The sequence below is a fragment of the Lycium barbarum genome, chromosome 7, assembly GCF_019175385.1.
Source record: "Lycium barbarum isolate Lr01 chromosome 7, ASM1917538v2, whole genome shotgun sequence".
NCBI classification, from domain to species: domain Eukaryota; kingdom Viridiplantae; phylum Streptophyta; class Magnoliopsida; order Solanales; family Solanaceae; genus Lycium; species Lycium barbarum.
The window spans coordinates 87,421,755-87,438,897 of record NC_083343.1 but is presented as its reverse complement, the minus strand read 5'-3'; positions in this window follow the sequence as shown (position 1 = coordinate 87,438,897).

The window sequence follows — 17,143 nt, the reverse complement described above, 5'->3', positions numbered from 1 at the left end:
CACCTAGACGTTATGTGAATGTATGTTAAAGGGGTGCCCAGGTGGGGTAGCGCTGGGTGCTCGTCGCGGCCCTAGTCGGGTCGTGACATTTCATTATTTTGAATTAAAACTTTGATAATTTTTTAAAAATCCTCAAAAATATTCTAACTATATAAGATGATATACAACAGTATACTTAATGATATTTTTCCATATGAAATGGCCAAATGTCACCAAAACAATTTTGTAAAATTATATTTGACTTGTAAAATGTATATTTCACTCTGTTTGTGACTCAAGAACTTCGAATAAGTAAATAAATTTATTGGCGAGCAAAAATTAGGTGTCAAAAACTTCCCCTTCATTGTTTGGGGATGGTAAAACCGCCCCTAATCATTGAAATTTGACAAACCTGATTTTTATCCGACCAAGTAAAATAAGTTCTCTCTTTTCATGAAATTTTAAAAAATTATGGCCGAACCCTACTCTCTGGGTTTTCTACATATCTCAGGCTATATGAGAATGCATGCCCCTTTTAGTGTGACTCAATTAAACTTCTAACGCAATTTTCATAAAACAAATCCGGATCCTTCAGTGTCAAAAATGAGGCGTCCCAGAATGATCTATTGGAATGTGACCGATCCTCTGGTATTGAGTCCCCCCACAGATCCCTGGTCTTCGGTAATTAGGTTACTTGTAGCTCAAATCAATTGGTAGAAAAGTGTATCTCTTATGCGGAAATTGTCACGACCCAATTTCGCTGAATCGTGCGGGCACCTACCTTTCCCACCTCGGTAGGCGAACCCTTAACTCAACATTCACAAAAGATAGAAAATAGCAGGAGAAAGTAAAATAACGCAAGTCTCACAACTATAATATAAGGTTAACAAGTGCGGAAGTAAATGAAATCCACCCCAGTAGCTGGTCTGGTCATACAAGAGCATCTAAATCAAAATACTAAAAGTCTGAATAATAATACATAAGTAATCTCAAATCATGTCTCAGAATGAAAAGCAAGACATAATTAAAATGAGAGTCTTCAAGGCCAGCGGTCGCCATGCTCACCTTGGAGAACTCGGGTGGAAGCTGAAGAGTCGATCAACCACGAGTCAGAGAAGTAGATCCGACCTGATACTCTGCATTCATAAAAAAATTGCAGCAAGTGTAGTTCAATACAAATAACAGTACTGGTAGGCATCATTGGCCGACTAAGCATAGTTGACACAATTCAAAAGATAAAGTAGATAAGTAGTTAAACAAACCAAGCAAGAGACAATATAATCGCAACCAAATATCTATCATCACCTATGTAAGCATCTACGCCCAAATATGATAAGTCTGAGCATATCCGATCCAAACCAATAACCACGATAGAATCATCACAATACGATCATCACAACAGAATAATCACAATCCAATCATCACAACATCTCGATCAACTCATAATGTAATGCAATAATGGTACGGATGTAATGCTATGCCATGCAAATAAGGTGTACTGATGTACTCTAGACGGAAATATTGATATCTTGGTAGCACAACCCAGCGTGAATCGCGAAGTCTAAGTGCAACCCGTCCCGGATCTTTGCCCAACAGACAGACGGGACCCTGGCTAATTGCTCATAGGGGGAGTCTCACCGGCACCACCCTGGGGGACCCGTGGAGTCCATGCACTAACAATGATTCCTGAATAATGTTGGAATCGGCCATGCAACAACGATGTATGAAATATCTCATCGAACATCGGCCTCCTAACAGTCACTCAAATAAAAGAGTTTATCAAATATCAGTTTCACACAATCAACGATTTCAGAATTAAACCTCGGACATCGTCCTTCTCACATTCACTCAAGTAAAAGAGTTCATCAAATATCAGTTTGTAAAATCAACGATTTCAGAATGGATCTTCATACATCGTCCTTTTCATAATCACTCATGTAAAAGAGTTTATCAAATATCAATTTTGCTTAATCCACGATACCGGATCATCACCGGGTATCGACCATGCATAAATATGAGAGAATGCGTGCATTACATATGTCAATCATCAACAATCAGGTTTAATATCAGAAATACCGCAACGAGGTATGCCAACAACATATAGCCTCACAATACCACAGTGGGTATGCCAAAATATATCAAGTCAAGTACCAACAGCAGGTACGCCAACATATGTCAATAACTCAAGTACCATCAGTGGGTACGCCTACATATATCGAGCACAAATACTAACAACAGTATGTCCATTCTATCCAAATAAGGATGAAAAGCAAAGATATCTATCACTACACATGGCATCAAGCCAACACAATTAATCAATCCAACACACATAACGGGGTGGCTAGTCCCAACACACATTAGGGCCCAGCCTAAGGCAATATCCATCCTAACTTCATACCCGAAGGTTCACGTGCTATCTCCAACCTCATAATCTAAATATATGATTCACTATACGAAGTCTCATCAAAAGTAAATCATAACCTACCTGGACTGCCAAACCGTAACACCAACAAGTCACTCTTTTGCATTGCCCTTCCTCTGAAGCTCAGAACCAAAGTAGTCAAAAAATAATCGAATTCTAAATTAGAAATCATGAAGAATGATACTAAGATTGCTATGATATCAACTAGGTCCACTTTAACCCTAGAAATTGGGGAAACAAGCCCACAAGGGCAAAACGGGAAATTCGCTAGAAAAATATCAAACGAAGTACTACAGAATCATAACCCAACCATTAATTGTTGATTTAACTCAAAAATTGTTCTAAATCTGATTTCAAGTAAAAAACCCCAACTTGGGTTTAAACCCTAAGTCTCCAAATCCGAATTTCAATGTTAAACGTGGAAGATCTAGATTACTAAGCTTAGATTCATCAAATTTTAGCATCAACATCATCAATTTATGATATGTGACCCTGAGGAAAAGTCTCCCAATACCGTGTTTCAAATTCCATCTCTAAGGGATTGTAAAGAGGAAGGGAAAGATCTATGATGATTGTGGTTAAGGAAGAGTAAAGGATTAAGCAAAGTTTACCTCTAAGAGTTTCTTCAGATTATCTCCAAGAACAGTTTTCCAAGCTCTAATATCGAGATACAGAATAATGAGGGTATAAGACTTATTTATGACACATTTAATGAATTTTAACTGCCTGTCACCGTCACAGCGGTTGGAGTGCCAGTAAGTTGCTGCCACAGTGGCTAAGTTACAGCCACAGCGGTTCGGCCAACATCTCATATGGCTGCCTCAGTGATCATCACACCGCCATAGTGGTACCACCGTTGCGGGCACCAGATACCAGAAATCCCCAGAATTCCTAAATCTCCAATTCAAATCCAAGGTTATTTCCGAGGCCATCTGCTCACAACCTGACCACCTAAGCCTATACAAATATATGCTGTGAACGCACTCGTGATCTTAAAACTTCCAACGGAGGCCTCATCGACCGAGCCAACCCCCGATGCCTAATTCAAATCTCCCAACCTATGTCCCGAAATGCATTCGAATGCATTGGGAACCAAACAAAATGCACATACAGGTTCTAAATGATCATCCGGACCTCTCGGAATTGATGAAACTCCGAAAAAGGTCCTTTTGCACAAAATTCAACTTCGGGTCAACTCTTTTAAGTTAAAGCCTATATTTTTACCAAAGTTTCCCGAATCTAGTCTAGATACCTTGGGAAGCATATCAACGGTCCCCTCGGATCAAAAGGGAGCCAATCAATGCTCAGGAGTAGGTGAAAACACTGAAAGAACTAAAATGACCAAACGGGTCGTTACAGAAATGCCTTTGCACTTTCCGGTATTTGTCCGATCGTAGCAGGATTTTAAAAAAGAAAGCAAAATAAAGAGAAATATATCAAAAAAAAAATTGTGTGGCTGAGCATGGGGTGGAGTGATCTTCCAATTCCTAGCCAGAGAGCTTGACTCTCGTTGGTGCCTTATCTCGACCGGCTGTTTAAAAAAAGTTTCACGTTTACTCCGCATGCATCTGCACCTGGTTTGATTAGCCTGCTCCTTCTTGGTGGCTTTGAACCTACTTCTGTTTGCATGGTAGTGTCACGATTGACTCTCTTGGCATGTGGTTTTGTTTCACCACCCCTATGTCGCTTTGTAATTGCACCATTTTGTTTTTAACTTTATTTTACCACTTTTGTGTGGTTTTGTCATTGCAACCTTCCTGGTTTAATTTCATATGTGGGTGGCCTTCTTGGCACCATTTGATTTGAATGAACCTCTTGGTTATGTGTATTTTGTCTTACCACCCTTGCTTGCATGAAATGGCCCTCTAGGTATTTTTTTCAACAGATGGACATTTGGCATTTGTTTGAATGAATGGTCCTTTTGATGTTTGATAGGAATGTCCCTCTTGGCATTTGTTTGAATGAATGGCTTTCTTGTCAATGTTTGAATGAATGTACCTCTTGGAATTTAATATGAATGGCCCTCTTTGCAATGTTTGGATGAATAGCCCTCTAGAAAATGGTTGTTATGAATGTCCCTCTCGGCAATATTTGTATGAATGACTCTCTTGACAATGTTTGTTATGAATGGCCCTCTGGGCAATGTTTGTATGAATGGGCAACTCGAAAATGTCTACTATGAATGACCCTCTTGGAAATATTTATATGAATGGCCCTCTTGAAAATGTTTGTATGAATGGCCCTCTCGGCAATGTTTGATATGAATGGTCCTTTTGTACAAACATTTAAAATGAATGAAAACTATGGCCCTTTTGGCTTGATAATCTTTCTTTTTTCCTTTAGGTCGGATATGACCCTTTTGGCCATGATATGCTATTTCATCCATTGTATGGTCCTTTTGACCTGATGATTTTGTCCTTATGACATTTCATTCATTGTAGCCCTATTGGCTAGATTGTGCCGCTGTTGTGGCGCTCTATCCTCTCATATTCCTCTTGGCTAGGCTGTGCCGCCTTTGTGGCGCTTTGACCTTTTGTATCCCTTCTGGCTAGAATGTGCTGCCCTTGTGGCGCTTTGTCCTTTCGTAGCCCTCTTGGCTTGATTGGGCCACTCTTGATGTGCTTTTTTCCTTTTGTAGCCCTCTTGGCTAGATTGAGCCGCTCTTGTGGTGCTTCATTCTTTTGTACAAACCATTTGGCTTGATTGGGTATTCAGTTTGGGCAGGGATTTCCTCCGACGAGCTGGTTCTTCAGCTATTTTAACATTACGAGCAAACAGGTTAGCGAAATAAATGGTCATCCTCTTCACAATACTAGGGAACTTGCATCCACCGAAAGAGTGTTAATTTTATATGGGGTCAATCCATGTCGTCGACTCCTGTCATGTCATTCCTTTAATTTCTTGGTTGCGCTCTCAGTTTTGACCCTTTTGGATTCGGTAATATGAGAGATGAATTTGTTTTAAAGGAAAAGTGAAACAATTTTTTTTTCCAAACATTGATCGTAAACTTTTTCAAAGAGTTTGATTGTAAAAATGGAATATAATTTCGAAAGTATTTATGTCTGTTGTCATCTGCATTTGAACAAGAATCTTTAGTCGTCTGCGACATCTTGCAATGGCATTCTGGCTTTATCCGGTGGGTGGAATTTTTGACATCCTCTAAAAAATTGTGCCCCAGTTTGAGGTTTATGTCGGTGAACACTCGTGCCGAATTATAGTGAGGGAATTTTTGAGAGGATCTCAAAAATTCTACCCCAGTTGAAGATCTACTAGCAAACTCTCCTGCCAACTATGGATTTTGGAAATTTTTGAGGTCCAAAAATTCTATCTCTGTGGCTTCCTAAATGTTTCTTGGGTTTTTTTACTGGTACGACTGAGCTCGAGGAGCGCCTACGTATCCTGTCACAACAGGAATCAGGTCAAACGTAGTTCAAAATAAAATAATTAATTTTTTTTAATAATGTGACCGAGTCCTATATGGACTGCCTGCGTATCCTACCTTGGGAAATCAGGTCATTGCATAGTTCATATTACAAGGAAATCATTTGGGTTTTCGTTCTATTACAAAGGGACGACCAAATTTGATATGGATTTTCTATGTATCTCTGCCATAAGAGATAGGTCTTGATGTAGTGATTACAAGCAAAAGTACGATTACAAATTGAAAAGCGTGTTTTCACGCGTAGTATCTCTTGATCGTATCTGAATTGATTGCTTTGGGCCATTCTTGACCGTCCATTTTAGCTAAAATTACTACTCCTCCGGAGAGTACATTGCGGACCACGTACAGGCCTTGCCAGTTGGGTGCGAACTTTCACTTATACTTGTGTTGATGTGGGAACACCCACTTGAGAACCAATCATTCTATTAAAAAGTCAAACTCTGACTCACTTCTTGAATGAATGAGCTATCCTTTATTGGTATAATTGGCTGTGGCATACATCGAACATTTTTTTCTCATCGATAAAAGCTAGCTGCTCGTACTAGTTTCGGACCCATTCTGCATTGTCCAATTATGCTTCTTGTATGATTCTGAGTGATAGTATTTCCACCTCAACAACATGACTATTTCGGTGCCATAAACAAGCAAGTACGGAGTTTCCTCTATCGAAGTCTGAACTATCGTTTGGTATCCTAGCAATGCATAAGGAAACTGTTCGTGCCAACTGTAACGGTTCGCATTTTCGCGGGCAGGGTTAGAGCTCGAAAAAGCTACTAAGAACTCGTTGGTGCTCTTTCAGACTTTATTTTAAATGAGTCGCCATCTAATTTTTAGGCAATTAGGAAAACCAGTTTTGAAGGATTTATTCATACACCATGAAAAATCCTTCGTAATCAAAAGTTCTAGGTAAGGGTTCTGCTGATCACCTAGGGAAAGTGTTAGGTACCCTAGTATTAAGTATCTGTATTATACGGTTGACCTTTGAATTCTAATGTATGAGTATTTGCATGAACTGTTTATTTAGTGTTTACTCCCGCAAAAATCTTGCTAGAAAAAAAGAGTTTGAACATGTTCCCTTTATATATAGGGTACTTAGATTTGGATTTATAATATCCGGGTAAAATAGTCTCCCTTTATATGTAAGGATGATATATTTTGTTTGTAAAGAGAGTATATAAAAGTTTTCATCCTTTTATTCATGTCATTTATAAAGAACATAAAATTATTATTTTTACGACCCAACTAGAGGGCCACGACGGGTAGGGGTGTTCATGGTTCGGTTTGGGTCGGTTATTGGTTAAAACCATAACCAAACCAATTTAGTCGGTATTTAAATGTCTAAAACCATAACCAAACCAAGTAAAATAATAACCACCAGTTTGGTTATTGTCGGTTTGGTTCGGTTTTTCGGTTTATGACTAGCCGTGACAATTCAAATATTCTCTCTCTACGTTCTTCAAATTTCTTATGAAGCTCTTTTTTCCTCACGGCCCACAAGGGTGAACTTTGCTGCATATTGAGGGAAAGACACGCTGTTGGCAAATCAAGTGGACCAAACTTGCAACGCAGTTTAGATTCAAAAGAACAAGTCAAACAGAGGTTTCAAAATACAAACAACCCTTATGCTTACAACTTATTAGAGTTGGGCTTGGATTGTTGGACATATTCTTTTAAGACATGGGCCTTAAAAATAAGTAGACCAAAACTAAATTAATAATTAAAATGTATAAAATATCTGTAATAATTTATGAAAAGCTAATATTATACATATAAATAATTATAAATTTTATGTATATAATTATCGGTTTGGTTCGGTTATTTATTCGGTTATTTTTTACTATAACCATAACCAAACCAAATATTATCGGTTTTTCAAATTTAAAACCAAACCAAACCAAATGCCGGTTATTTTATTCGGTTTGGTTAAATTTTCGGTTTGGTTTTGGTTTTAACCAAAACTGTGAACAGCCCTAACGACGGGTACCTGGAGCTAACCTACCGAGCACCACCTTCCATTTCATATTCTGCCTCATCCTGATTAAATACAATTCTCAAGCAACACTTAATGAGGGACAATCTTCCATTACTCCTTAAAACATATATATACAAATGTATAAGCCTGCGAGGCTACAAAATGATGTTCAAGACGTACACTAAATGGATCATTAGACATCTACTACCCCAATATATGTATCTACGAGCCTCTAACTGTAGTACCGAAATCATAAGGTTGGGACAGGACCCCGCCATGCCCCAAATATGTGCACAAAAGAATATACCAATAAGCAGCAACTCCGGAGTAGTGGAGTGCTCTTGAATATCTGCTGATAAAGCTCATAGGTGTCTATGCCGTCTCCTTGTCTACCAGCGGGCATGAACGCAACATCCATAAAATAAAGGACGTCAGTACGAACAATGTACTGATTATATAAGGCATGTATAACAACATAATAAAGAAATAAGAGAGCATAAGATGAAGGAGTAACCTGTAACTGATTGCCTCTTAAGGCGGAGTCATGCATGCTAACTTTTATATTAAAATAACATCATATCATATATATAGATACATAAACTGCCCGACCAGGTAGGTACGGTGTGACCACATCAAAGAAGTAATGAAACAAGGTCATTCAGCGAATAATAGCATCAATTCATAAGCTTTGGAATCTCTAGAAATGGAATCATCATCATCATCATTATCATAGAACGCATCATTTCTCTTTCTCATATGAAGCTCTGAAGTACCTTTAACTTTCAACTTTTGGGATATGGGAAACTCATGGTAACATAGAGAAGAAATCATAATATAGAAGTCATGCCTTTGAAAGAAAGAGATTAGCCTTAACATACCTTTGCATCTCTTAATGACTAAACGTTCTACTTCCAAGCTCACAACTCTACATTCAAGAGAATTCGTACTAAATTAGATCATTTAAAACCTGCTTAGATCTAAACTAAAGCGATTAAGAGCTAACGAAAATTGGGCAGCATTTCCTTTGTTTCAACAACTTTCTCCATGTAATAAACAACTCCCAAACATCAATAGCAACACCCAAAATACCCTAATCAATAGACTTTTTCAAGTTAAACATTGTTCATTCCTCAAAACTCCTTTTCAAAAACATTCATAACCATACCTACAACACAACACCATTCGTTCACATATAATACTTCCTCAATGTCATTAGTATCATCCACAACAAAATTATACTCATAGCATACTAAGAATTATGACTCAAGTCAAGTTACTATTCAAAAATATCATTAAATCCATGTTTGAGCTTCATATTCTTCTTCTTCCCTTCCTTTAAGCTATTCAACAACCACATACTCGTAATAACATGAAATAGATGTAAAACTCACCTTTGACCATGCAAGGATGAATATACTTCACTTGAGAGAAACCCCAACTTCAATACAAATGGAATTCTTGACTTCTACAAACCCTAATGAGCTTCTTTGCACTTAATTCTCTTGGTTCTTAGTAATTAATCCTTGATTTCTCTCGAATTTGTCGTAATATGACATAAGGAATGTTCTAGAGCCTTCAAGAGTTATGGAGAATGTGAGAAATGAGAAATAAGAACTTGGGTCACATATATATAATTGGAGAAAAATTTTACCCGACTGAGTTATACTAACACTTATACGGTCCGTATAAGTGACCGTATAATACTACCAGGGACTGACCTCCTCTGTAAATGTTATACGGACTCTTATACGGAGTGTATAAAGTTATACGGACCCCTATACGGAGCGTATAAAGTTATAAGGACCGTATAAGTGCTTGTATAACTTAACTTTTCCGAAATTGTTCTCGTTGATTCGTTTGACTTCCAATCCTTGTGGAACTTTCTTGGCACTTGTATAACACTTTATTAACCATCTAAGGAGCCCTATAGCTTCTCCTCAAGACATTATTAAATAAACATTTACTTGATAATTGTGAAACCTTCCCAAACACGACTTATACTTTGATTCCTTCGATGAACTTAGTTTCGCCGATTCATAATACTTCAAAAATCTTGTAGTATACACTTTTAAGCTACCAAATACCCTCCTTAAGGTCATGTGGACTTCATATTCACCTTAAGCTTGCGTTATTATATTCACAGCACAATGACATGAAATGTCCGAGGTGTCACATTCTCCCCCCAACTAAGGAACATTCGTCCTCCAATGTTAGGTTCTCAGGAATTTTACAAAGATTTTGCCAGAGTTTTCCCAGTAATATGGCACGACCGTCCTATCACAATAACCTAAAATATATGGCCTCACAGGGCTACAACAACAACATCAACAAAGCATGGCCACACACGACTAAGAAAGCATCAAAAGAAAACATTACATACCTGAGGACTACGACGTCTCGTCCTGAACTTCTTCTGGGAGTAGAAATAAATGCGGGTATCTGGACTTCATATCTTCTTCTGCTTCCCAAGTCATCTCTTCTCTATTATTGTTTTTCCACAGGATTTAACTGAGGCTACATCATTGATTCTGAGTTTCCGCACTTGCCTATCCAGTATAGCAATGGGTACTTCTTTATAACACAAGTTCTTGGTATCTTGGAAATCATCTACAGGTATGATTCTGGAAGGATGTCAAACACACATACGGAGCATCGACACATGAAAAACTAGATGGACTGATTCAAGTACTGGAGGGTTATCTAGTTCATAGGCTACTTGGCTTATCTTGCGCACAATCTTGTGCGGTCCAATATACTGGGGACTAAGCTTCCCCTTCTTGCCAAATCTTATTGCGCCTTTCATTGACTACTCTTTTAGGAATACCCAATCATTAACTTGGAATTCCTAGTTTCGTCGATGGTTGTCTGCACAAGATTTTTGGCGATTCTGGGTTGTCTACAATCTGTCTTGGATAAGCCTAATGTTTTCCACCGCTTGTTGGATCAATTTTGGGCCAATTAATTGTGTCTCTCCTACCTCAAACCATTAAATTGGCAACCTACACTTCCTCCCGTATAGAGCTTCATACGGGGCCATCTAGATACTGGAATGATAACTGTTATTATATGCAAACTCGATAAGTGGAAAATGATCATCCCAATTACCTCCGAAATCTAATACACATGCCTGCCACATATCTTCCAAGGTCTGAATAGTATGTTCAGCTTGTCCATCCGTCTATAGGTGAAATGTTGTGCTGAGTCTCACTTGACTTGCCAAACCTTCTTGAAAGGATTTCCAAAAATTAGCAGTAAATTGTGCTCCTCTGTCTATGATAATTGATGTAGGGACTCTATGAAGTCGCACTATTTCTTTAAGATATAGCTTTGCATAATCTTCTGCTGAGTATATAATTCTGACAGGTAGAAAATGAGCTGACTTCGTGAGTCTATCAACAATTACCCTTATAGAGTCATACTTACGCCGAGAATGGGGCAAGCCTAAAATAAAATCCATATTGATCACTTCCCATTTCAAGGTCGGGATTTCCATAGCTTGCAACAATCTTCCTGGCTTTTGATGTTCAATTTTCACTTGTTGACAATTTGTATGTTGAGCTACAAACTCTGCTATATCTTTCTTCATTCCGTCCCACCAATACATTGACTTGATAGCATGATACATCTTTGTCGCTCTTGGATGAACCGAATAACGGGAGTAATGAGCTTCTTCAACATCTGGAACACGTAGCCTGCTTCGATACATGAGAATCTCATTTGCAGAAATTTCAAATGGTGACTTTTCCTTCTGGGGAAGTGCATCTCTATAATAACTCAACTTGGGGCCTTCATATTGGCGCCTTTTCACTTCTATTTCTAGGGATGAAATGGCTGGATTATGCACAGCAACCTCTGCACTGCCCGAGTCCATTAAGCGAACTCGTAGGCTAACCAACTGTTAAAGTTCACGGCCTAGCTCCTTTTTTGCCGGCTGAACGTCACATAAACTGCCCATAGGTAACAGCTATGAGCATCAGCCACCGCATTCGCCTTTCCAGGATGATATAAAATACTCACGTCATTGTCTTTCAATAGGTCTAACCACCATCTCTCTCGCAGGTTCAACTTCTTCTGCTTGAATATATACTGGAGGCTCTTGTGATCCGTATAAATATCAACAAGAACACCGTATGCCAAGTCTGACCACAGTCATAAAAAGCATCTAAGCCTCGGCGACAGTGACCCGAATGTAATCTACCGCACTGGCTGCATCGCGGCACCGGTGGCCTCCTCTGAGTAAGATCACCTCCAAACTCAGGACCTGAAACTCTCAAACTCCGACCCGGTCCGGAATAAATAGGGCGGTTAAATCTCCTACCCAAAAATCGAGGCGGTGCACTAGCTACGGATTGGCCTGAATATCTAGAATATTGTTGCCTCTAGCCCCCTCTATACTACTCACTACTAGCACCAGCAGATTTGGCCCTCTCACCATTCCCTCTATTAACCTCAAGCTCACCCCTATATGGCTGCTGCTGCTCCTCTAAGTTTTTGGCATGGGCTTGAATTTGGGAAATGTCCATCCCTTCCTGAAGTGAAGCTGTCAAGCAGTCTTTGATGAAATATGGCCCTAAACCACTCACAAATCGGTGCACCCGATCTCGCATATCGTTTATCATGGCCGAGCATACCTAGCCAACAAATTAAAACAGAGACTATACTCCCGAGCACTCATATTTCCTTGCCTTATATTCAAGAATCTTTCAGCTCGGGCCTGCCGGACATCGGGTGGAAAATAAACGCAGATGAAAGCATCTAGGAACTCCTGCCATACAGGGGGAGCCATATTTTTCCATCCCAAAGAAATCCATTTATTATACCAAAGGACGGCTACATCCCATAATCTAAAGGACGCTAACTCCATTGATTCAGTATCAGACACATGTATTATTCTCAGCGTCCTCAATATCTCATTTATAAAACCTTGCGGGTCTTCATCCGGCTTTAACCCAAAAAGTTCTGGAGGATTCAAACTCATAAAATCATGTGTTCTTGCACTAACTGCTCTATCGCCTGGATCCTCACTCTACCGCTGAGCCTGAGCAGCAACTAGTTGGGTCAATAATTGAATAGCCTCGGTCATATGCTGGCCCAAAGCACTCGGTGGAGGAAGTGTAGGCACTGGAGCTGGAGCGAAGACCCCCTTATGCCCTTCTAATAGCGGCAGAGTGTGAGAGGTACGAGATGGAGCCTCATTATGGAACTCACCCTCCTCTATATTTATCGGTGGCTCTTCAATCCGCCTTCCTGTCGCAATCTTGCCCGTCTGGGCGGATGTTACTTTCCTTTTCATTGGCATCGCTGAAATCATAATGCATAATTAGGGAAAAGAGAAATCTTATATTACAGCTCTATCGCACGATCTATGAAGGAGAAGGACGGTCATTATTCCTAAATTCCCCGCAGCCTCTTGCTTATAAGTGTGACACGCTTCACACCTATAAATAAGACTCTACTGGACACGGTTCGGAGACATACCCTAGGACGAAACTGCTCTGCTACCACTTTTATCACGACCCAACTAGAGGGCCATGAGGGGTACCAGGAGCTAACCTACCGAGCACCACCTTTCCTTTCATCATCTGCCTCATCCTAAATAAATACAATTCTCAGGCACCACTTAATGTGGGACAGTCTTCAACTACTCCTCAAAACATATGTATACAAATGTATAAGCCCACGAGGCTACAAAATGTATATATATATATATATATATATATATATATATATATATATATATATATATATATATATATATATATATATATATATATATCTACGAGCCTCTCACTAGAGTACTGAAATCATAAGGACAGTACAGGACTACGCCATGCCCCTAATATGTGCACAAAAGAATATACCAATAAGTGGCAACTCCGGAGTAGTGGGGTGCTCCTGAATATCTACTGATAAAGTGTCACGACCCAACCCCGTAGGCCATGACTAGTGCCTGACTAGGACACTCGTATACATACCTGTTGGATATAGTCAAACTAAATCTAAGAACAATATGGAAACTTGCAAAAGAACTCTAAGGTTCATAATGTCATCACATATATATATATTCAAATAAACTGTCTCCTGAGGAGTCACAACTGATCAAATCATAAGATGTTGAGCAAGCCGACAAGGCTGCCTCTACTCATCCATATCATGTCATATGCAAGCCGACAAGGCTACCACTGTAGACGGACTTCATATCATTGTCACGACCCAGCCCCGTGGGCCATGACTGGCACCCTACCTGGGTACCAGACCGAATCGCACGTTCATTATCAAATCCAAACTTATTTCCGAATTTTACGAAATCATAGCGAACGTAATTTATATCAAAATATGTCTTAAGCGGTCGCACCAAATCAAAATGCCATATCAAATACAAACTGAGCGGCGGAATAGACATCGCCGGTCAAAAGTGCAAACATAAGCATAAGGGCCATTTGGGGCCATCATAACAAACAGACCGCTTTAAGACCAGAAAACGAAATCAAACCAACATATACAGGACCCTTACCCCACATATATGACTACAGGCCTCTACGAATTCAAAACAAAGACATATGGCGAGACAGGGCCCCGCCGTACCCAAATAGTCAAATATACCGAATATATACAAGCAAAAGGAGTTTGTACCAATAGTGGACTCCGTATCGAAGAGGAGTACTCCAGAATAGCAAGGAGTGAAGCCTACTGTGGAGGATCACCCATATCTGCACCTGCGGGCATAAAACGCAGCCCCCGAAGAAAGGGGGTCAGTACGAAATATGTACTGAGTATGTAAAGCACGGAGTACAGAAGTATGGATCAAAACCGAAGAAAACCAGATGACAAAGTGGAGTACAAATCGGTATGTCAAAATCCGTATCAAAAACATATACGTATACATAATGCAAACGAAATCATGCAAACGCTTAGGAACGTGGTCGCCACACCGACGCTGGCGCCACACACAGCATAACACCAGAAGGTTTCAAATCCCCGTACATCCCCGAACACAAACATAATCATAGGTGAGCGTATCGCATCACGAGCCATATCACAGCATAACTCCAAACGGAACCCGGCCCTATGGCGAAGCCCCGGGAACCGTAACACAGCATACGACCGAATTATCATAAAGCGCACGAATCAAAACTGGCCCGGGAACCGGTGAACGAAGTCATAATAAGACACGAGCGGAGTCGTGAGCAGACAAATGCAAATCGTATTTCAAAATAGTCTTTCAAAACATAAAACTCTCATAAGTCATTTCATAACACCAAATAATCGTATACATAGTCGATATAAAGTTTCATTTCACAAAACGTTTCCAAAATAGTACGTATAGCTCAAAACGTTACTTAGCATATCGTAATATTCCAAACATATCTCGTAGGAGGAAGTTCCAAAATCGAAAGTATCATTTCAAACTTTATTCAAAAGGACAGCCCAATAAGACAAATAGGGCGTCTCGGGGTTAGCGGGCCCACCTCGAGTCGAATTGAGGTGGCGAACATAATTTACGAACATTTAGGGGTCAAAAGATCATACATAATCATTTCTAAGTTACCCGACCACGATTCGATAGGTTTCGGACGAGTGGGGGCATTCTAGCCAAAATAGAGCCCTTAGGCTTCAATTGAATTGAATGAATAGTAACTTTTCTGTGGATCGGGTTTCGAGGAGCAGAAATGCTCCGGAAGTTCTCATATTCGCCTATCACACTAAGATATGCCAAACGAAGGAGTGGGAAGCTTTACATACCTTACGGACGTCTTACGCTCTCCCAAAAGTCAAGTCCCGTTTCGTCCGAAATATGTAAATGGTTAAAGTTAACAATTGAGATTCTTAGGCTTAAAAATGCCTTTAACTTCATTTTTGCCTACCGAAATTTCGGCAGCACTTCCCCTATAAATCTAACACCCCCGAGACTTAGCTCGGCTCAAAATACATCAACAACAACAACCCAAACATCATCAAACAATATAAACCATATTCAAACTTCAAAAGCCTACCTTACTACACAAGTTGGAAATCTTTCATTCAAACTTCAAAATTCCAAATCTATATCCATATTATTGTATTCATTCACTCATTCAAGATTATGCCATCACATTCCAAATACATTCCAAGCCATACACGAAATTTCCCAAAATCCATTACTTTCCATAATTCTCCCAAAACACCAAAACTTACAACGAACGTTCTAACATGTGTCGTTTCATTCCGAATTCATTAACATAAACTATAAATCATATTTAAAGTCTTTAGCACCCTAGATATACAATGATATACACAATTATACCAAAGGTATATCCTATCCCGTAATGATCCGAAATCATTTTCCAACGCCAATCCAATTCATCAATCAATCATTTACGACATAAAGGTCACAACGACACATTATACAAACTAAACAAGATCAATTCACATCACTTTCTTCTTCCTAGGGCTCACAGCCAACATGCAATATACACACACACTCACGGCTTTCTATATACATCAAAGTTATGGGATTCTCGTCTATTCTCAATCCTTAGCACATTCATCTCAATTCTATAACATTAGAAGGGCAAAATTCTTATCTTTTCTTGAATTTCTGACTTGTCGCAAACGAGGTTCTCGTGCCAAACTAATTATACCCCGTTGAAGAGGGTCTTGAGTACTTCACAAATATGTAGAAACTAAGATTTTTGGATCAACAACAAAGCTTGGGAAATTTTTTTTCTCTTCTTTTCTTAGTCTCGGCCGAATGCCCCTTTTTGTGGTGTTCTTGAATTTGTTAGTTGATCTTGATAATTACTAAGTGAGGATGATATATATCCATATAATTGATCATGTGCATAGCACATGATCATTTAGGAAGAGGCTTGGGCCATGGATATGGCCGGCCACTTCACAAGTTTTGGGCCTCAACTTTGTGTCATATTGTTTTCTTGGCCCAATTCATGAAAAGTCCCGTTTTGTAATTCCCGAAACTAATTTCCGAAATTCCAAATTTACCCTCGGCCTTCCCCGATGTCTTAACATTTAAGATTCCATAACCAACATAGTCATATTCACCAAAATCAAATATTTCCTTATAACACATAAATCGTAATTATTTCTCGATTTCCAATTATACGAAAACACGGGACATAACATTCTCCCCCCCTTAAGAACATTCGTCCCCGAATGTTAAATAAATCTTATGAAGACTCACAAACATAACGGGAAAACCATTTTATATATAAATAGCACTCATGGTCCATCCGTTTAGTGGTACAACAAATACAAAGGTCTAGGTTACAAGAGGCGTAGGGAATAAATGGGGGTATCTCTTCTTCATCTCATCCTCCGCCTCCCAAGT